Below are 23756 nucleotides of genomic sequence, written 5' to 3'. Positions count from 1 at the left end.
ATACCAGGGTCTTTTTAAACTGTTTTTGTGCATATTAATTTATTTTTCTCACAATTTATGAAGGAGATAGTGTTTTCATCTGTAAAACAAGAAGTTACAGCCAGGCACCATGGCTCACACCTATAATCCCAGCACTGTGGGAGGCCAAGGCTGGAGGATCACTTGAGGCCAGGAGTTCAAGATCAGCCTGGGCCACAGAGTGGGACCCCATGTCTACAAATAATTTTGTTTTAATTAGTCGGGCAGGGAGGTGCATGCCTATGGTCCCAGCTACTAGGGAGGCTGAGGCAAGAGGATCGCTTGAGCCCAGGAGTTCAAGGTTACAGTGAGCTATGATTGCACCACTGCACTCCACCCTGGATGACAGAGCAAGACCCTGTCTCAAAAAAAAAGGAAAACAAGAAGTTAGATGACTTGCTCAAGGCAAGAGCCACTTAAGTGGCCTGATATATTATATTGTTATACATTATTATATTATTTATATTGTTATTTATATTAAATTATATTAAATATATATTATAATAAAATTATATTGTTATATAATAAATAATAAATATTATATGTTGAAACATAAGTTTCAATATATGATGTTTATTTTTTATTTTTACAGAAATCCATTTTTCTAAAAGCTTCTATGCATTGACTGTTTCATTCAAGAGTATCACAATAGGTCCATTATATGTTACTGAGGAAAATCAAGGACAAAATATGCTATATTCCATGTAATAAAGATCCTCTGATTTCATAAGATATTGCATTGAAATATCATCCCTACATCTGAAGAAAGTGTTAAGAAAATATCTGTTGAATCAAAATCTGAATTTCAGTCATAATATGGATCATCTTGATTCAGTGACCATATTTTGGAAGCTAAAAATTTAAAATAGATGGTCTTGGATGTGAGCTAAAAACTGGAGAGAATATTTGAAACAGGGATTATTCTGGGAAATTCCATTTTTATCATCAGTGTGTGTGTGTGTGTGTGTGTTTAATGTGTATATGTGATAAATGTATTTGATGTGTGTTTAAGTGTGTGTGACTGTAAATGTAAAATGACTTCTTAAAACCTGATGATTTTAGAAACCATAGGTAAAGCCCAATAACAATTTGGAGTAGGAGTGAGAACAAGAGCATCCAATATTCTTTCACAAGGCAGTATTTGTACATTACCAGTTCCTCCCTGATTGTATACCAGTTCCAGAAATGTCTTTTTTCCAAGTCCATATCAGAAAGTTAGGATCAGTCACTGTAAAAAGGTATGTTTAGGACAATTGTTTCAGAAAACTGCTAAAATATGTTTTTCTGTTAAGTGACTTGTGAGTTCTTTCCCAGTCCTTGCCACATTGACACGGGTGGTTCTGTGATTGCTGAGTGTGTTCAATGAAGCAATGCTTGAAAAGCAATTGAAACTCTGAGTTGATTGGGCCTACAACAGCAGTCTGCTTGAAATTACAAGCTGGGCTCCTTGAAATGAAACTTGTCATGCCCAGCAAAGCTGTTGACTGCCTCTCACCTCTGGGAATTTTTGGAGGAATTGAACTAGCCTGATGAATAGGTTCTAAACACCAAGCAACTTGGAAAATGTCCCCAAGCCTGCCCCTCTTTCAAAGCATCCAGGATGCTTGTGGCTGTGGGTTGTTTTCCTTGTTAGTCCCTGGCAGCATGATAGTTATGCTTTGGGTAGCCTTTCATTTAAAGAGGAGGAGATGGGCCTGCACGGCAGCTCTCACCTGAAATCCCAGCACTTTGGGAGGCCAAGGAGGGCAGAACGCTTGAGCCCAGGAGTTCAAAACCAGCCTGAGCAACATAGTGACACCCCATCTCTATTTTTTAAAAAATTAATTATATATGTTTTTAAAAGATGATGAGATAATTGATAAGTTAATGTCCTAAGTAATTATAGGGCTTACCATTCACATATTTCTCCTTCTGGAAAAGAATCTTCTTCCAGTTACCCAATTTATTTTAGGGACTGCCTTACTTGTCTCAAGCCTTAAGCCCATGGAGTTCTCATATTTGGCTAGAACGTGGCATTAGCTGCTTTTTAGGCTGACACCATAATTATGAAGAGCCACTAAAATGGTATTTTCTCAAACAGACTCTACTGCCTAATAAAAGTGAGGTTTTTTTTTTTCTAAAGAGTGAACAAAAACGAAACCTCGTTTATTTTCAAGGAATTAGAATTGTCTATTATACCTGGTATAAACCCATGAATTTTCTTTTCATTCAGAATTTTAGGGACCTATTGAGTAGTACTTAATTTTGTAATTGTCCTCACTGCTAAATTTAGCTGCTAAAAAATCCTATTTTTTTAATTTTAAATAACCATGTCTCCAAAAATGTCTCTATTAGGTACATCTTACTCATCACCTAAAAATTATATTTGCTCTTTTAGCTAATAAAATTGCTGTAATAATGAAATTTTTGAGGTTATAAACTTTGAGCTTCACCTACCTATAGTTTCTACTGTGTAGAAACAAAAAATCATGGTGTCCTTAAAGTTTAGTAAAAAAGGGATGATTAAATTTCATCTACCCAGTATCTACCCAGTCGTCCAAAATTTGAGATAAAGGGCACAAGTGATCCTAAAGACAGACATAGTGTATACAAACACACACACACACACACACACACACACACACAATTTCCCCAGGCCTTCACACAATGCCTGACACTTTAAAGGCTCTTCGTTAATACATTTGAAAGGGCGGGAAGAAATAAAGAAGGAGAAAACATAACCAGCTGAAGTGCAGGGTTTGTATGAGACAGGGACTAAGCATTTGAATGTTTCTCGAATGTTTGTATGCCTCTACCTGTACATAACTTTCAAGCTAAGGAGTACTTTCCTGCAATGGACTGACAAGGGAGAGGTTAAAAAGGAAAGAAACATCTCTCACTGATGTCCATAAGTGAATAGCAAAATGACAGATTCAAAGACAGGCACGGGACAGAAAATAATTATGTTGTACTTTGTGCAACTGTTGCCTCACTTAAATGCAGCAGGTTTGTAATTTCTAGCTAAAAGTATACACCTTTTCGTGCTATTTTACCAAGCCAACTTTTTGGAATTCGACTTTCTTTAACAGCTTGCTTTATTCCATGCTAGTTCTACTTGTGGGCATTTAGAGAATTCTCTATTGAAAACGCAAAGTTCAAAAGAGATGATGATCAGTGATAAAATACATTTGAATAATGTGACCAGTCAGTAGGTGCTCTTGCCAAAGGATTAGAAAGCAAGTTCAAGTCTGTAGTGTAGGCCTGGCTCTTTCTTTATAACTAAGATTCTTTTTACCCTGTCCTGTAAATTGATGGTTTTCCAGGAAATAAGAGGAGATTGAATTCTGTACTTTAGAGAACAAAGAGGAAGTTGACAAAGTGTCATGGTTCTTTTCTTCCCACCGGTAGTGGGCTTTTCTTTCAAGGGTCCATTGAGTGGAGGAATGAACTATACAAAATAAGGGGAAGTGTGGCTCCAGTGACAAAGCAGCTGCTTAATGTGGCCCCAAGGGCCAGCAGGCCCCTCTGATGACCACACAGGCTCTGTTGCTGCTCGACCTGTTGTTCTCTCAGTAGGTTCTTTACTTGCTCAAAAATAGTGACCATTGATATTAATATGGAATACTACCTCTGACCTCATTGAGGCTTTCACTCATTCCCCTTCTGTCCCTCCACAAAATCCAAATGAGTGGAGAGGCCTGCCACAGACTACACAGCATGGGAATTCTAGCCATGTGACTTTCAGTAGATAGTCTACCTTTTTAAATCTGTGTTATCTCTACTGGAATAAGAATGATAATACTGAAGGTCACTGGGAAGATGGAGACTCACACATGTACAATGCTTAGAGGAGTGGTGGACACTGCAGTTGCTCTCATTACTGTTAAGAGCTCACTTCTATTCCTACCTTAAGCAGTTATATTTATTTCACTTAGCAACTGTTCTCCTTAAGAATCTAGATATGTTCAATTCTTAACTTCCTAGTACAGATTAGCAGAAAGAGATCAAATAAAAATAATTTTAAAATGTTCCTGCTAAGAATATGGCAATCCCTAATTTATCAAATGGTCCCTAATACAGATCCCTTAACTATCCAGAATATATGCAAGAATCAGAAAATAAGAAAATTAAAGGAAAAAAAGACTAATTTGAAGCCTGACATTGATATGAGACAAACCATGCACTAAATTCCCCACAGTCACAGGCATTAAATGCCGCAGAAACCACCGCTTCTGTGCTTGGTTTTGATCAGGTGCTCCTGCCCAATGCAATTAGAAATCAGGGAGGCACAGTCAGTGAGAGTGGTGAGGACAGTTAGTCACACCACTGAGACAGAAAACTATAAATAGCAGACACGTGAACTCTCCCTGTGAGCAGTCCGGGGCCATTGAGAGAGGCCCAAATAGCCTATCATCCCTGACAGTCAATGAGAACATCGCTAAGTCACAACAAAAGATAATAATGGATTTTCATCCTACTTAATGTTGTCTAAGAAGATAGATGTGTCTATTCCTTTTTAGAAACGTTTTCATCCCAGAGAATTCACTTGTTTTTATTTGGCATTAACGGATAACCCATACTTGACTAGAAAATTTATAGAGCACTTCATTCTTCAATATTTCTACATAAAATAGGCATCATTCTAGAATTACAATCATTATAATGGGGAGATGTGAAAAAAAATGCTAGCATCTGACTGAAGTGGTAAATGTGATTTGAACATTTTTCCAAGTGTTCTTTGTGGAAAAGTCATTGCTGGGGAAATGGACAACCTGCCCTCTACAGTAAAATCATACCAGAGTTGCTTTCTGGGACAATGTTTAGCATATTTAGCATGTTTAACATTGCCCAGTCATGTGATTCACAAAACCATTGTATGTACATACATGTGTGCACGTCTACATAGTTCCTTATTGCTGTGATAGGCAAGTGGATGTGGATAAAACTTCTCTCCAGTTTTACTCTCCAAAGAGATCAATCTGATGAAAGGTTCTATTTTTTTCATCTGGTATACACACACATTGTTCTATGGCAGTTATCGTCTAAAAAGCTGTTGACAGCCTATAAGTTTTGCCAAATCCGTTTCTTTTCTCACTGTTTAGAATCTCCTCCAGGCTGCGATATAGCTCTGTTCAAAAGCATTTTAACAAAGAGCACAGTCTTTTTGCTAACCAGAACAAAAGCAAGGTTTCCAGGGCAGGGGGGCAGTAGAGACTCTAATTCTGATTCCACTGCAGAGTAGAACTTTGTCTGATTCATCGCCCCCCTATCCCGGCCTCCACCATCTTCCAGGGTCCTGCCCTGGGCTTATACTCAACCTTTGAGTCAAAAAGGATGGAAGCTCTTGATAAACCTGTCACTTTCCCCCAAATCATCCTGGCTTTCCTGTTTCTGTTAAGAGCAGCCCTTGGCCAGATGTGGTGGCTCACGCCTATAATCCCCGCACTTTGGGAGGCTGAGGCAGGTGGATCACCTGAGGTCAGGAGTTCAAGACCAGCCTGGCCAACATAGTGAAAGCCCTTCTCTACTAAAAATACAAAAATTAGCCGGGCATGGTGGCACATGCCTGTAGTCTAAGCTACTCGGGTGTCTGAGGCAGGAGAATCGCTTGAACCCGGGAGGCGGAGACTGCAGTGAACCAAGATCACACCATTACACTCCAGCCTGGGCAACACAGCGAGACTCTGTCTCACAAAAACAAACAAACAAACAAAAAAGAGCAGCCCCATGCTCGCAGCACTGTGGCCGAAGAACTTGGAGTCATCTTTGATGCCTCCCTGCCCTTTATTCTTGTAAGTCAACATGCCTTATGATTCTTCTTGGAAGTCCCTCACACACGGCTTTGCCCCTGCATCACAACCACACTCCACCCCTATTCCAGGCCCTTATTATCTCAAGCCTGGTGCAGCTTCCCTGAAGCTGGGCCCCACCTCCAATCCTCACCCCAAGATTTAGTTACCTCTAACAGTGTTTTACTTTAGCAAGAAAGCCTAGAGAGGCTCCAGATCTGAGGTCAAATCTTGATTCTGTCACTTATCAGCTTAGTGATCTTGAGTAACTACTTCAATCTCTGAGCCTCACAGGATTGGTGTGAGGATTAAACCAGGTAATGTATATAAAGTGCCTGGCTCAAGGCCTAGTATTTAGTGAATCATTGAAGATCATCCATAGCTTGTCCCAGACTTGCTTTCTAGCTTGATTTTTTATAAGTTGCCTTTTCTTTACCCAACCCTCCAGCAAATTGACTATTTGCACACTCTGATTTTAATGTTCACTTTTCTCTTATTTTCTCTTACCATTTTCTTCTTCCTGCACCTCCCCACCACCAAACTTTGCTATTGAAATTCTAATATAGTCCACAAAGTCCAGGCCAAATCCTCGTCTTCTCCATGAAGTCTTACTGTGTCATCCCAGCCAGAAATGACCTTTGTCTCCTTAGCCCTTAAATTCTTTCCTAGAAAAAGTTTTCTTGTCACTTTTATCACAGCTTCTTGATTTTGGTGATATTTGAATCTCTATTTCTCCCCAAAAGCAGTTTTTAGGCTGCTAATGATAGAGGCTGAATATACATGGGGATTTACATAGACTATTTGTCATTTAACAAGGCCTTAACTGTGAGAAAGAAACAAAACAAATTATATCATTTTGCTGAGGATATGTGTGTTTTCTGTGTGTATTAGTTCATTCTTGCATTGCTTTAAAGAAATACCTGAGACTGGGTAATTTATAAAGAACAGAGGTTTAATTGGCTCATGGTTCCACAGGCTGTACAGGAAGCATATCAGCATCTGCTTCTGGGGAGGCCTCAGGGAGCTTTTACTCATGGCAGAAGACAAAGTGGGAGAAGGAGTCTTACATGGAAGGAGCAGAACCGAGAGAGAAGGGGGCAGTGCCACACACTTTTAAACAAAAGATCTCATGATAACTCACTCACTATACAGTACCAAGGGGGGATGGTGCTAAACCATTCATGAGAACTCTGCCCCCACGATCCAATCACCTCCCACCAGGCCCACCTCCAACACTGGGGATTACAAGTGAACATGAGATTTGGGTGGGGACACTGATCCAAACCATATCACTATGTTTAACACCTATACTTTCTCTTGCTGCAGACCTAGTGTCAAATTAAAACTCACCTGCTTTTACTGTATAATTCAGTAATAATAATGTTAGCATGCATGTCTCAGGGCTATATGCTAAGTACTTAGTGTACATTATCTCACTTAACTTTCAACAGAAAACAATTCCAATGGGAAGTATAATTACTCCCATTTTTCAGATAAGGAACTTGAGGTTTAGAGGTGGCAAAGAACTTGTTCAAGGGCAGACATAGCTAGTAAGAGACAGGACGGAGACTCACATACAAACAAATTGACTCCAGAGGCTGCTTGCTCCAAAACTCTGCTGTTACATGGAGAATCAGCTTGAAGAAGGGGCAAGGATATAAGCAAGAAAAATACTTTTTTTTTTTTTTTTTTGAGACAGAGTCTCGCTCTGTCACCCAAGCTGGAGTGCGGTGATGCGATCTCAGCTCACTGCAACCTCCATCTCCCGGGTTCAAGTGATCCTCCTGCCCCAGCCTCCTGAGTAGCTGGGACTACAAGCTGATGCCGCCACACCTGGCTAATTTTTGTATTTTTAGTAGAGACGGGGTTTTACCATGTTGGCTAGGCTGGTCTCGAACTCCTGACCTCAGGTGATCTACCTTCCTCGGCCTCCCGAAGTGCTGGGATTACAGGTGTGAGCCAGCCCAGCCACAAGGAAACTTCTTAATGGGGCTATAGTGGTAACCTAGGAGAGAGGATAGTAGCCCAGACCTGGAACGGTGAGAAGTGGCTAAATTGTGGATTTAATGTAAAGGAGGAGACAAAAGAATTTGCTGGAGAACCATATACCATTAGTGGTATTAACTACTGATAATGACAATTATACTGATAATTACTCTTCTTGAAACTTCCTCACAAGTAGTCAGAGAGGTCCACTTAATTTTTTACATGTGACATGCAACAGTAAAAACAATCTTAAGAGAAACAGAGAGGAAAGAATTACTCCTCTTGGGAGAAAAGCTGTCACTCCTAAACAGTCATTCTAAAAAAAAAGTTAATAGTCCGAAAATCGTAGCCTATAATTTTTATGCAGAGTTTTGACCCTGGAGTAGTTAGCAACTATGACTTGTGCAATGGGCATAATAATAATGAGAATAAACTCAACTATTCAGTGATAGAATGTATGTACATTTCTATGTCCATATTGGCTCAAGGAAGAGAGAGAGATTACTTGGGTTTAGGAACCCAAAGTGATAATAAAGCTGATAAACAGAAATGTTTTTTCTTTGATTGAATTCCATCTGAGCTTGAAATAATAGAAAACTTTTCAAAATAAGGTTCATTGTAGATGGGGATAATATGACAGGGCCTTAGACTAATAGTCCCTTTTACCATTAAAAAGAAAAGTCATGTTTTTCCATTGTCAGATCAGAAAATGCAGTTTTACGTGAGGACTTGCATTCTCCCACCAGCTTTAGTTTTAATTTGTCAAGCTGGTTTGCAGGGTAAACCTACTGGGGCTGCTTTTTGTTTCCCTTTGTATTTCCATTCTTGTCATAAGACAAAGGACGCTGCTTTGCTTCTTCTTCTCGAGTGGCCCTAGAAAAATGCCATGAGGAAAGCACAAATTGAAATTGAAAACTGAAAAAAGGAACAGAAAAAAAGCAGCTTCTCCAGGCCCTGCATTGTGTAAATAAACAAGGGATTTTCTCTGCCCGTGGGACTGAGGACAGACACACAGGAACAAGGAGAGGAGAACAGTGCCCAGCACCTGGCAGGCAGGTAGACTTACAGGCAGAGAAGGGTCTGGGGGGATTTGATTTCTGATAAATGACCTTTGTGATTTTCTTCTTTATTTGTCATTGTTTATGACAATAATCATCATGTTAAAATATAATCTCGTATCTGTTTACAAATGCTTTCAGATACATTAAACAAAATTTAGGATTATCTTGGGTCAAGCACAAACTCCAGAATGTCCTGGCATTGGCCCTGCGTGTCCTTCAATCACGGGTTTGCGCACACATCCACAGAGCAGCCCAGAAACTTTTCTTTCTTTACCCTGTCTCGGGCCATGAATTTATTTTAATATTGGCTCTTATGACCACATGGGAATGTTCCTGAGCAAATGATAGTATCTCTTTTGCCTGTGATTATCCTACAAGGCTACAAGCAAAGTGAGTCCTAACTCTTTAAGATCTGAGTGTCCCAGGACAGCACTGAGCCTGTTTGGCCTTTACTGGTAAGACTGAGGATGTGTATTAGGAGGAAACCTGATCGGTCTCCGGATAGGAAATACTGCAGAAACATACTGGCACCACAGCCCAGACATTGGGCAACTAAAACTCCTTCTGTGACTAACCTGAACCTAATCGGGAGTGGTCAGTATCCGATATATTCCCCATCTAAAAAGTACAGGCTAGACTTGGACTGAGATTGGAGGAATTATTCCACAAACATTCATTGGGTGCCCAAAATGCGCCAGCCATACTACTGGGTTAAGGGGATGTAGAGATAGAATAGAACGGAGGGGAAGATCCTTGCCCCTTCTTCAAGCTGATTGTCCAAGTAACAGCAGAGTTTTGAAGCAAGCAGTGTCTGGAGTCAATTTGCTTGTACATGAGTCTCTGTCCTGTCTCTTAGTAGCTGTACCTGCCCTTGAGCAAATTCTTTCCCTTGCCCTCCAAGAAATCGAAGGCCATTAAAGGATGCAGATAAGCAGTAGGAGAATGAGCCTTCAAGCCAGGCTGTCTGGGCTCGAGTGTATCTCAGCCTTTCCGCCTGCATGGTTCTCCGTGTGGTATCTAACCTCTCCGGCGTCAAGGTCATCAGCTGAGAAATGGGAAGAGTAACAGTAACTAAGGAATATACTTTTGTGGGATTGGATGAAGTGATGTTTGTGAAGTGCTTGCCCAGTGTTTAGCACGTTGTAAGTACACAATAAGTGACCATTAGTAATGTTGTCACCAATGTTGGTATCGTTTGTGCTGCGATAGAGGCATATTCACATAGTTCAGAGGCAGCACGGAGGCTAGGTGTCTAACCCAGGCAAGGCATAATTAGCAACAAGATAAGCTTGCAGAAGATAACTGCCTCAGAGCACAAGGAACAGATAGCCAGACAGAGCTTCAGGGACAAGACAGACCAGCAGAGAGAACAGACTGGGCAAAGCTGCCACAAAGGGAGAGAGAGCATGACCAGGAAACACGCCAGGGACAGCAATGGAAAGGGAATTAGCAGTTACTGAGCCCATGCTAGCTACTAGAAATTGTGCTGTGTGACTTAAAAAGATGATCCCACACAAAGATTTGCAATAATCCTGAGATAGAGTCATCCTTATTTCACTTATTTGAGGAAGAAACCCCAAAGCTCAGAGAGGTGCAGTAGATGGCCTAAGGTTATACTGCTACTAACTGGCAAGATTCAGTTTTGCATCTGTATGATTCAAAAGTCCACGCTCCGTACACAATCTGTCCTCTCTGAGCCAGAGTATAAAATACATCCAGTTGTTGCGAGGGGCATGGGAGCTGTGGAAAATGATAACCCAGGAGCTAGGCCAAGAAAGTGCCAGTGTCTGCAGTAAAAGGCTTGAGCATTGCTCTGGGCCATGGGCATTGATGAGATATTATCAGCCTAGGAATAACGGGTTTTCCCGAATAGGGGGAGGGTTGTCATGTGACACTTAACTTACTTTGTAGGCATAAGAACTGGGTGAGTCTAACTGGCTAAGCATCAACAGTGTGGTATTTGTGGTGTAGAATAGAGATCATGGTGCCATGGTCCAGCCGAAAAACATAGGAACAACATTTTAAAAATGGTAATTTGCCCTAAGCTAATGAACAGATTCCCTAAAACAGCAAATGGCATGGTGGCTTACGCCTGTAATCCCAGCACTTTGGGAGGCCGAGGCGGGTGGATCATGAGGTCAGGAGATTGAGACCATCCTGGCTAACATGGTGAAACCCCATCTCTACTAAAAATACAAAAAATTAGCCGGGCGTGGTGGCGGGTGCCTGTAGTCCCAGCTACTCGGGAGGCTGAGGCAGGAGAATGGCGTGAACCCGGGAGGCGGAGCTTGCAGTGAGCCGAGATCACGCCACTGCACTCCAGCCTGGGTGAAAGAGCAAGACTCCGTCTCAAAAAAAAAGATTTTCGTATGGTACCATCCATGAAAACCAAAGTCTCTTCCTATGGATGTTGTTAAGGAATTAATGTATGAAGTAGGAGACAGGGCCTATTAGATGCCCTAATGCTGATTTTCTACCATTCTGAGCCTGAGGAAAGAAAATCAATGGCTTCTAGAGCTTAAAAGATCTCCAGTCACCACCTAGTCAAACTTATTTTTTTTGCAGATGGTAAAACCAAGGTTTAGAAAAGGGACGTGATTAGGCCAAGATCCTTTTAACACAGGACATCTGCCATACTAAAAGGACCTCATACGGTCAGTCTCACAAAGAAAACCCAGGAAACTAAAGGCAGTGACCAGTGACACAGGCTGAAATGGATGTTTTCTTCCAAAACATTTCCCCTGACCTCCATGGCAGAGTCTCTCAGAGTCTCTAAAGTGAGTGTTATTTGAGCAGCTCTCTCCCACTGCTCCACCAGGCAAGGTGCCAAAGGGGCAAGAAGGCAGATCCCTCAGCCTCAGCGAGCTTATACACCCTGCCATTAGGATGTTGGTCTCTAGTGTTCTTCATAGTTAAGCAGGAAGGGAAGAAGAAGTAAAATGTATCTTTTCCTAAAGTAATCAGAAAATCCAAACTGCTATTTTTTGTACCCTTAAAGGTCCCTTTCGCTGGTTCTGATTCAGGGTTGCCCCACCCAAGTTAGATAAGGGTAAGATTAGCCCAGTAACAAGTGGTATGACCTCCTGGTGGGCAGGTCCCCAGAGAGGTAAACCAAGGGCATCTGGTCTACCAACTGGAACGTGTCAAGATTGTCACCAGGGGAACTGGACTAGTTTGAGTAGGGAGGCAAGAAAACTTCTCTGTCTATAGCACTTATATGATACCTTCATGACACTCTCTCGCCTGGTGATAGTTTCTTAAAAAAGGGCTCAGGCTGCAGAAGTATTTGATGTCCTGACAAACATGAAAGGGAAGTACAGAAAATATAGTTCCATCTTGTAATGATGAAAAAATATGACAAAATGTCAAAAAAAAGCGCTAAAAATGTTTACAACCCCATAAGAAATCCATATGGTGTTGGCCTAGAAGAACTGTCTCTGGTTCTGGGTGTTCCTTCTCAGAGGGATGTCTACTAATTTTTTCAACCATCTGGTTGGCTGACAAGATGGTAGGTAACAAATATTCTGAATTCTGCTAGCCAAGGCCATGAGATATATAAAGAAGCTTCTGGAAATATTATTGCTGGACCTGTGGCATCTGTCACATTAGCATCTAGTGAGGTACATTACACAGTTTTATGATCAATGAAAGAGGTAACATCAATTGCCAGGAAAAGGATTGAAAGCAGGGAAGAGTAGACGACACGTTGTCATCTAGTTCCAACCCCCTAGAGAACCTCAATGAACTTTTCCTGTAGAATTACTAGATGAAGAATTTTCACTTGTTTCCATTTTTTGCCCTCATCACAAAATCAGAGCTGCTTTCTCCTGTCCTCCCAACATGTCACCTTAGGATCAAAGGCTGCTCTCTCAAGGATGAAAGATATGTCAATCATAGGTCCAGGGAGGCTTGGTTGAGTGACTGACCCATATTTTAAAATTTTCTCACTGTGATATGTCATATGTGCTTTAAAAAACCCCAAACCTCATGTTCACTGAATGATTTCATTTGCTCCTCCAGTAATATAAGCCAGCACTGCACTGCATAAGCCATATGCAGCATTCAAAGTGCTAAAGCAAAAATCAGGGAAGTGAAAATAGGAGAGAGTGACAAAGTCAATATGTTTTTTCAGGACCCCTTTTCCAAGAAGCGAGAGCTTAAACTCATTCTGGCAGTTGGTAGTAGTGCAAATAGAGAGGAATAAGAGCTGATTCTGCGCATGGCTCCTCCGCCTCGAAGTATAAAGGCTACATTCTCAACATATGCACATGCCTGTGTTTTGCAGTGCCATTTTAGAGCAATCACCTCTCCCTAGGACTTTCATCAATGGGACTGGAGTGCCGTCACAGCAAATCTGGTTCAAGGACAACACAAGCTTCCTTTTACTGTAACTTGCTTTTATTTGCTAAAATACTCATTTCTAGCTACGAGGCAATTTATGACAAAAGCCCCAAACTTCCAGGGGTTATTTTTAAAACTAAATGCTAAATATAGAACAGGACTCATACATAAAGATGTTCATCACATTATTATTTATATGAAACATTTAGAAACTTTGTAAGTGTCCAGCAATGGGGGTATTAAGTGAACTACAACACATCTATTGGACAAAATACTCTGCAAACATTAAAAATTATGTTTTGAAGAATTCCCAAGAATACAGAAAAGTGCTTGGTGATAATGTTAATGGAGAATAAAATGAGACTACAAACTAGTATTTCACAAATATGCTCTCCCCTTCCCCCCACAAACTCTGCCTATGGCAGGGGGGAAAAAAGAAAGCCCTGCAAGCGTATCCAACCCACCTTATTTTGTTTTTGTTGTTCTGTTTTGTTTCGTTTTGTTTTAGACTTTTAGCAGCCTGAAGCCATGGATTTTAGTTTCTGTCTCTAGTGATAAGAGGAAAAGAGGGATGAGGAAGGAGGCTTTACTGGCCCAACCAGAAACAGGAACTAAGAACCCATGACTGTATACTCTCCCTGGGACATGCAAAAGGAAGCATACCAAAATATCCTCAGTAGTCTCAGTAGTGTCTTTGAGTAGGACTTGAGGTTTGGGGAATTATTTTTCATTGATCTTTTTCTAAACTTTCTATAATTTTTAATGATAAGTATGCATTGCTTTTATAATAAGAAAAAAGAAATGATTTTCTGTGTTGGAACCTGTAGACCTCTAGCCTCTGAATTGCATTTCTTGGGAGGAGAAACAAACTCCAGTGTTCTTAAATGACGGTGGGAGGAATAAGGGAAAAAAGGAATGAGGGATTAGAGTCAAAAGCAAAACCTCTATCGTTCTCTGGCACTCTTCACTAATTGCCAAGTTGTTCATCCACGATGATCCCTTGGGAGAGTATGGAGTTGAGTGGTGCTGTGAGTGTGCTTGAATCTATGAGACAATCTCCTACTTAAAGTAACCTAAATCAGACTGTTTTCTAAAGTTAGATGTAATGCACCTTCAAAATAAACTGACAAGTCCATTGTAAAATAAAATATCCTTTTGAAAGTCAAATAATCACTTATTTTTTCTAATGTATAAATTCATACATGAAAGTCTTATAAGACATACTAGAATCATATCAATTTCACCCAATTTCTATTTCCCTAGCATCACTTTTAAGTCATCCACTTCGACCTAAAACTTTGAGACTTGTTCAAAAATATTACATGAAAAATCAATATTTAATTTATATGGAACTTGGTGACAAATAATTGAACTTATCTGATATTAATTTTCTAGTAGAAATTTTGCATTTCACTTTCCACTGATCTTTTGTTTGCTCAGTTCCAGGTGTGTTTGCATTTCCTAATTTTCTCCAATTTCCTTCCCTCCTCCATATAAATCATCTTGTTCATTTCTAGAAGTCAGTCTCTTTGGCAAAATGTGAACATTAAGAATTTTATCAACCAAAGAAAGTTTTTCTCAAAGACTGAAAATCGAATACGAATATGTTTTAGATGCATAGTATTCTATTCATCAAGTTGGCATTGTTCTCTTCCCTGTACCAAGTCAACTTTAACTACACCAAAGAGAAAACAGAAGCTAGTATGTGCTTACAGGCATTTCACTGCTGATCAGGAATCCTGTTTGGATCCCTATCAAGAGTCTTGTATCATTTCGTATCTTGATGAACATAGATTTTTTGTGTTTTCTATTAATTGCTGCGTTATTTCAAATTATTTTAAATACTGATGATTCATCCAGGAAACATTATGCTAAGCTGGCGGCTTTTAAAAGTCACTGCATTAGCTTCTCCCTAGCCCTGGAGGTGGGGTTAAAAATAAATAAATAAATATAAATAAATAAATAAAAAGTTATTTCATTGTAGCGACTGAATTGCTTACTGAGTCTAATTCTCTTCCTGTTTCCCTGCTTCTATCCTTGGTAAACACATTGCCAGATTCTATGAAAAAACTGAGTAGGAAAATAGGAAACATTTCAGAGATTAGTTTATGAAAGCCAAAGATGTACCATTTTTAGTGTGCTCAAGCCTATTGTTAACATGATTATAGGCGGACTGTTCTAAATTCTTAGATGATAAGAACTTTCTTTGTTGATTATCTATCGTATCGCTATGAGAATATTTCTAAAATTCTCAGACATGTTACAAACCATTTGTCAAACTCAGATACCATTTCTTACATATCTAACACAGCATGAAATGATTGTAGAGTGTTCCTTTATATTTTTGATAGATTGAACCAAAGTGTCCTTGCAGCTTATAGATGCTTTTCACTCTAATATCATGGTTATTTTCATTTTCAAAAGCTCTACTCCATCTTCATCTCTATTTTCATGGATTCATTGCTCACCGTGGCATCATATAAATCACAAATTAAGCTAATTAATAGATACCTTGAAAGTGAGTCAATTTCATTGTCCCAATATTTTTTATATCCTTATCTTATTTAACTGTAAGACCTGCTGAGTTTTAGAAATGGAAAGTCCGTGACTAACTCAGCCACATAGACTATGTTTTGCTATTTAGGTGGTGAATATGCCTATTTGTTTCCCAGAAAATGAACCAAACTCTTTTCAAACATAAAATTATTTCCACGTTTCTGCTTGGTTTTTCTATAATATATTCCTGCTTTGAGTCTTCAAGTTTAAACTATATAGAACCAAAGTTTCGAATGTATTAGTGAAACATGCTTTAGGGTAAATTGGTGCCGCCTATGGCTCAAAAATGTCACGCTCATACCAAGTCTCAAAAAAATAGCCTATCATCCTCTTATTGGTTCCATCTGTGCTTTGTTACTTCTTTTTCCCTGTCTTCTTTTGGATTATTATTACTTCACTTCATCTCTCTTGTTGTTTTTTTTTTAAAGTAATTTAGTGATGGTTACTGTAGTTGTTGCCTTGGGACCTACAGCATAACACTAACTTTTCACAGTCTACTTTTCAGTATTCATCAATAGTGTAAAAACCTTAAAACTGTGCCCTTCTATTGCCTTTCCCTGCCTTTATGCTAATGCTATAATATATTTTACTTATATATGTTATAAATTCTACAATGTATTATTATTGTTGTAAAAGTCAGTTGTCTTTTAAATAGTTTTAAATAATAGCAAAATATACATTTACCCATGCAATTACCACCCCCCAAAAATTTTTCAAATAATGCCTAACCTCAGGCAGCCCACTTTCTATCCCATAATGCTTGACTGGGTGATTGACCCCTGAACAATAATAGAGTGTTCAGTAGACTCTTGTGTTAAAATTGGCTCTTGACACTTGTGACAGACTCTTGGCCTATGGCTTAATACACCACATTCACTTTGCTATGTTACCATTCTTGTGTTGAATGTACTCCTTTTTAATGTTTGCTTCTTTCAAACCAGTCTCCTAAACATAACCACTTGGTAATAATTCATCTACTCAACAAATGCTTACTGAGCAAGGACTAGGACTCCTGACTGCAAATAAACTTCTCTTCAGTGCAGAGAGATGTGTGCAAATAGAGATTGGAAGTGGCATCCTGGAATGCCTTAAGCTTAGAGAATCATAAGGGCATGAAGAGAAAGCAAGGGTTGGATCCTAGTTACATTATAGAAAAGAGCTTCTTAAATGGCACATGTCTACTGAAAGTCTTCTAGTTTGTTCACCAAGCAGAGGGAAGGGTATTTCAGTAAGGAACTGAATGAACAAAGGCAGATAGGCTAGAAACAACATAAAGGATCCTGAGAGGAGCAAGATGCTCAGCCCAGCTAGGGCATCAGGTATGTGGGATTGGGTCATGCTATGATGGTGGGAGTGCAGCCAGCAAGAGATAAGACCAAAGAAAGGATTGATGGAAAACCAAGTCTCGTATGTTTTCACTAATAAGTAGGAGCTAAGCTATGAGGATGCAAAGGCATAAGTATGACATAATGGACTAAGGGGATTTGTGGGGGAAGGTTGGGAGGATGGTTGGGTACAATGTTGGGTACAATGTACACTGCTCGGATGACAGGTGCACTAAAATATCAGAAATCACCACTATAGAACTTATCCGTGTAACCAAAGACCACCTGTACTCCAAAAACTATTGAAATAAAAATAAATTTTTTTAAAGTGTTGGGAGTGTGACATCAGCAGTCTTTGAATGCCCTGCTAAGAATTTTTAGCTTTATGTCATAGGGAATGAAGGCCACTTTAAACGTTCTAATATGGAGAGTGATATAATCAGGCATGGAAGATGGCCTGAACAGCTGCACAGAGACTAGAATGAAAGGAGGGATGGACAGGACCAGAATCAAGAAGACTAGCAAAAAAAGGACTGTAATAGTAGATGCCACAGACTGAACAAAGGCTGACAGTGAGGACAGAGAAAGAGAAGTAGATAGGAGGAAGAAGCCATGTGGCAGAGAACTTTTCACTGTCTGGCAGATCATATGTTTTACTTACTTTTGCTCTGTCTTCCCTTTCTAGAAGGCAGGTTCTATGAAGGCAGGGAGTTGTTGTCAGTGTGGTTCACTGCTCCATTCCCAGCACCTAAACGGTGCCTGGCACAGAAGAGATACTCAATTAATATGCCCAATAACAAATCAACTACATGCAAGAGGGTGAGAGTGACAAGTACGATGTGCAGATTTCTGACTTTTAAGGGGGCACAAAATAAGAGCAAGCACATACACAGGGAAGCTGGTTGGCAGGCGGGTTGGTGGGATGGAGAAAAGGGGACCATATCAGTTTGAAAGATTTTGCTTCTCTTCAACGTGAGAATCAAAATTCCATCTAGCCTAAGGTAATCTGTCCACAAGACAGCAGAAGATATAATCCATCAAACTGAATTCAGAGGAAAAGTGTTTTTTTAACAAAATGTTTTGATGTTGAGTTTTTTGGGATTTTCAAGAAGAATCTCGCTGTATTCCACAGTGCTTTGATAAGATCAACCACCCAGTTGCAAACATCCAAAAGTTTTAGGGTGCGTGTTGAAAATACCAATTTTATAGTAAAGAAATATCAGACTTTACTAAATCACCTACAAAATGATTAAGTTAATAACTTTTACTTCTACCCAATTTAAAATCTTTTTCTATTAAAATTCATATTGGTGAGATTTGATAGAATGAGCATATATGCCTATCTCCTTTCCTGCTCCTCATCCTCAAATAACACAAAAAAGAAAAAATCACAAATATGTATATCTCCTCAGCAGACACTATAAGTGCTCATCATGAAGGGAGAGGGAAAAGTATACCACATTATGAGACAAGAAATTTTTAGCAATTTCTGGAATGTTAAAGGAGGTATAGAAACTAGTGTTTCAGATCCAGCACGGTGGCTGACACCCGTGATCCCAACACGTTGGGAGGCCAAGACGGGCAGATCACTTGAGCCCGGGGTGAAACCCTGTCTCTAAAAAACATACAAAAATTAGCCGGGCATGGTGGTGTGCACCTGTAGCCCCAGCTATTCAGGAGGCTGAAGCAGAAGGATCACCTGAGCCTTGGGAGGTTGAGGCTGCAGTGAGCCAAGATCATGCACTCCAGCCTGGGAGACAGAGTGAGACCCTGTCTCAAAAAAAAAAAAAAAGAAGAAGAAGAAAAGAAAGAGGGAGGGAGGGAGAGAGAAAGAGAGAGAGAAAAGGAGGGAAAGATGGAGGGAGGGAGGGAGAGAAGGAGGAAGGGAAGGGAAGGGAAGGAAGGAAGGAAGGAAGGAAGGAAGGAAGGAAGGAAGGAAGGAAGGAAGGAAGGAAAGAAGGAAGGAGTTTCCAGGAAGGAAGGCAGGAAGGGAGAGAGAGGGAGTGAGGGAGGAAGGAGTTTCCAGGAAGGAAGGAAGGGAGGGAGGGAGGGAGGGAGGGAGAGAGGGAGGGGTTTCCAAATTATTCTAGGAGAAAAGTATACACTATGAACAGTTATTTCAGTTACCATACAGGATCAAAATAAAGGCAGGGAACAGGAAAGGGCCCTGAGAGTAAAATCAGAATAATAAATTAAAGAACTCCCCTCAGAGTAGCTAATAGGCCAAGAAATTCCATATCTACAAAGTTTATTTTACTGATATACTCACCCATGTGCATATACAGATACTCACTGCAATGGCGTTTGTAATAGCAAAAGATTGAAAATTGATCCAAATGTTCATTAGCGGAAGACTGGCTAAATAAGTCATGGTACATGCATATAATAAAATATTCTACAGCCAACAAATTATGATATCTATGTATATATACACATATATCATTATTTGTATATATGTATATGTACATATATGTGGTTTTACATACGTATGTGTGTATATACATATGTGGTTTTACATATGTGTGTGTATATATACACATGTGTATATATTACATATATTAATACATGTATATATGTATTAATATGTATATACACACATATATACCCATATATATACACATATACCTAACCATATAAACATATATATGTATATGATTAGGTAATTTATAGGATATATATAAATCCACTGTAATATTAAAAACACAATTTTTAGTAAAAGGAAATAAATTACATACATTTAAAAATGAACGAAAATGACAAAGTGCATATAAAAAATGTGAGATACATAATTTTAAATGCATTAATTAGAAAACAAGAAAGAATAAAAATAAATTGACTAGGAAGTCAACTTAAGATTCTATGAAAAGAACACCTAAGGAAGCAAAAGTAGAAGAAATGAATGGATAATGATAAAAGATAATACTTTAAACTGTATGTAATAATATTGGGCCAGGCATGGTGTCTCATGCCTGTAATCCCAACGCTTTGAGAGGCCAAGGTGTGAGGATGGCTTAAGTCCAAGAGTTTGAGATCGCTCTGGGCAACATAGTGAGACCCCCATCTCTACAAAAAGTTAAAAATTTATCAGAGAGTGGTGGTGCATGACTGTAGTCCCAGCTACTCAGGAGGCTGAGGTGGGAGGGTCACTTGAGCCTGGGAGTTCAAGGTTATACTGAGCTATGATCATGCCATTGCACTCCAGCCTGGGCAACAGAGTGAGACCTTGTCTCAGAAAATAACAATAATAATAATATTGATCAGTACAATGAAAAACTGATTCTTTGAAATGACCATGATTTTGATATAGTGAAACATAGAGAGGAATGAAAAAATTGCCATATAATTCTGGATATAAAAGAGATTTTAAAACAGTAAGAGAATTCTATGTACGACTAAATAACAATAAATGTGAAAATTTGAAATTTTGGGATTTGATACGTCGACATAAAATTTCTTGATTTTGATATTCTTAACAACACTGGGTCTTATTTGCTAATATTTTATTTAGGATGAAATAAAATATTAGCAAAATATTGATGAAATGCTCGATTATCTAGAAAAACATGAACTTGAGTCAGAGAGGCAGAAAATCTCAACTGATCAATAACTGTTGAAGAAATTATAAAGATAATCAGCAATCTATCCATAAAAATGGTCCAGCACCAAACAGCATATAAACATCCTGCTAACTCTGCCAGAAGCAGGTGAATTCCTTTGTTATAGGGACTATCTGCAACATGAAGGGGAAAACGTTCCCAACTCAGAAGGTTAGCGTAACTCTAATACCCAAACCAGATAAGACTGGTGACAGGTACCAACCTCACTCACAAACATCATTGCAAAAATCCTAAATAAAGTATTAGCAAATAAGATTCAGTGTTGCTAAGAATAATGCATCAAAATCAAGGAATTTTATGTCGACATACCATCTCCCAAAACTACTATTTTAATTCACATTCCCTCCAAGAATATTTAAGAATACCTGTTTTTTCCATCTCTGCCAACATTGATGGGTGATAGGAAAGGAAGGCCTTAGTTTTTCTTTGACTTTTTTTTTCTGAAGCAGATATGAAAAATGTATAGTTAATATTTTCAAACATTCAAATTTCAAATAAAATAAAAATGGAGTGGTGATGAATACATAATATCTCAGGTTAGTCCAGGCAAGATTATAATGTAACTTTCTCTTTGGAGCCTCCAGCCTCCCCTTGGTCCTCCCTTTTCCTCTTTTTAAGGCATCCTTCCTCCCACACCCTGGGTCACTCCCGGGTCCTTGGGTTCTGAAACCAGCACAAGGATGGGGCATGAACAGGTGAGCAGTCATTGCCCCCACATCGGTTTTCCAGAAAAACTGTGAAGCCCTGTTGTACCAAAATATTCCAAGGCCCTTTCCTCAGAAACCCTATAGAAACACTGCATTTATCCATCTTCCTTTCCTCAACCTCAAACCTAAATGTGTTGCTAGGAAAACCTGATAATCTTGTATTTCAGGGTAAATTTAATGTTATCTATTTGTTGCCTCGGAAGAATTTCCATCTGAAATGTGATCTTTATGAAGCAAAATTTTAGTCATCAGCAGAACAAGTCAGATGGTTAAGGAATTCCATTTGATGCCTAATTTCTTAATTCTAAACAATGAACTCTGATGTTATCCTGAGTGTCCTCAGCTTGCTGCCAGCTAAGTACATGATACATGATAATATCTTTCAGACCATAGCCAGCCCTGGCGTAAAGAGTTGACTTAAAGGGCCAGCCAAAATTTCACCTCTGTCCCCTGGTTCTTTCTCCAGTGGACCCCAAATTTTCCCCTTAATTCAGGAATCCCTTCCTGAGTTCAGAGGATAGAATAGTTCCCTCTCAACTTCCAAGTGGAAACTTTGGGGGCATTAATAGCTGTTTGGGATAATGTCCAGATGGCATCTTGGCCAAACCTGTAGTTATGCAGAAGCAGATTTCTGGAAAATTTAATTGAATTGGGACACACCTCTACCTGATGCCCTTACCAGAGATCACAACTATAACCTATGATCCAAATACAGCAGATAGATGGAGTTTGTTTGGCTCTTCATATTTTAAGATTTTTAGATCAGGGCCATACATGGTGGCTTACATCTGTAATCCCAGCACTTTGGGAGGCCACGACCAGGAGTTCAGGACCAGCCTGGGCAACATAATGAAACCCCATCTCTACCAAAAAAAAAAAAAAAAGGAGAGAGAGAGAAAGAGAGAAAAGGAGGGAAAGGAAGGAAGGAAGCTGGGCATGGTGGCACATGCCTATAGTCTCAGTTACTCAGGAGGCTGAAGTGGAAGGATTGTTTGAACCCAGGAGATTGAGGCTGCAGTGAGCTATGATCATACCACTGTACTCCAGCCTGAGTGACAGAAAAAGACCTTGTCTCAAAAAAAATTGTTTTCAGTTCAAATATCTGTGAAGGCATTTCAATTTGCAATTTCTGCCTTACCCTCATCTCAGTCTCTGACCTTAGGACGTAAACAGGTACAAGAGTCAAGTGTTCATATTATCTTATTCTTCCCTCTCCTTATTTTTTCCCAAGTTATAAAGGTGAGAGTTATTCAATTCCAATCACAGCTGTTCTTCTAGCTCATTGTGTGACCTTAAACAAATTACCTTGTCTTTAGGTGGTGGACTGGAAGTTTTCTAAGGCAACTAATTAACAGTCTGTGGTTCTGTGTGTCTATTCTCACTACCATAGTGATAAAACCTAGACTTATAGATTAGCAAATCTGATTGTTTACTTCCTATGTAGTTGGAAATAAATAAGCACCATTATTATCCCATTCTAGAGATAAGCTCGAGGCATGAAACAGTTGAGTACTATAATAACTCAAATGTGGATATTCAAGCAATATTTTGGCTTTTTTTCTATAGCCTCCTCTGACTTGGAAAACAAATGCTTCATTATTGTTAAGCATTGTTTGGAACTTTTTCTTTCCCTCTTTCTCTGCCATTAGTTATCACTGCCCCAGAAGTTGAGAGTTATGCCTGAGGCCACATAACTATGTTGTTTATGTACAAAATGATACTCCATTATGTCAGCCACTCTCTGTCCACATCAGTGATCTATGGACTCTGTGACAATCTCATTGTTCTAGGGCGAAATACAAAGTCAGATGTACTCCACCAACACTGTAATGGACTTTACCCACTTACTCTGCTTGAAGTTATCCTCTACTCTATTAAATGGGTCTGTGACCAGCTGTCCTGTACAATTTAGGAGTTATGGAACTGGATTGCTTAGTTGTATCAATTTCTCCATCTATATCTAATATAAATGTTTGCATTAGTGATGTTTTGATTACATAGTCATATATATCCATCCTCATGTAATTCATATATTTATTTTATGTATTTACATAAAACCAGAAAGAATGGAAGGTAACATATTTTTAAATATGCATTGCTATGCCTGACTCATAGCAAGGGCCCCAAAATCATAGTTTTATTTTTTTATTGGGGGAGCAGGCTGTCTTAGTCTATTCAGGCTGCTATAACAAAATACTATAAAATGGGTAGCTTACAAACAACAGAAATTTATTTCATACAGTTCTGGAGGCTGAGAAGTCCAAAATCAAGGCAGCACAGATTCAAATGGTTCATAAACAGCAGTTCTAGCTGTGTCCTCATGTGGTGGGAGGTGGAAGGGAGAGGCCTTTCATAATGGCACTAATTTTATAATGAC

General features: G+C 39.3%; 1 protein-coding gene across 27 annotated transcripts in view; it reads left to right on the top strand.

Annotated features, from left to right (window-relative positions):
• Window positions 1-23756, top strand: part of TRPM3 (transient receptor potential cation channel subfamily M member 3) — a 901150-nt gene that overhangs the window by 724190 nt on the left and 153204 nt on the right. The window lies entirely within an intron of this gene.

Source organism: Pan troglodytes, chromosome 11 (genome assembly GCF_028858775.2).
Source record: "Pan troglodytes isolate AG18354 chromosome 11, NHGRI_mPanTro3-v2.0_pri, whole genome shotgun sequence".
In the NCBI taxonomy this organism is placed as follows: Eukaryota; Metazoa; Chordata; class Mammalia; order Primates; family Hominidae; genus Pan; species Pan troglodytes.
The sequence above is the reverse complement of the archived record's forward strand: the minus strand, read 5'-3'. Positions and strand labels throughout refer to the sequence as shown.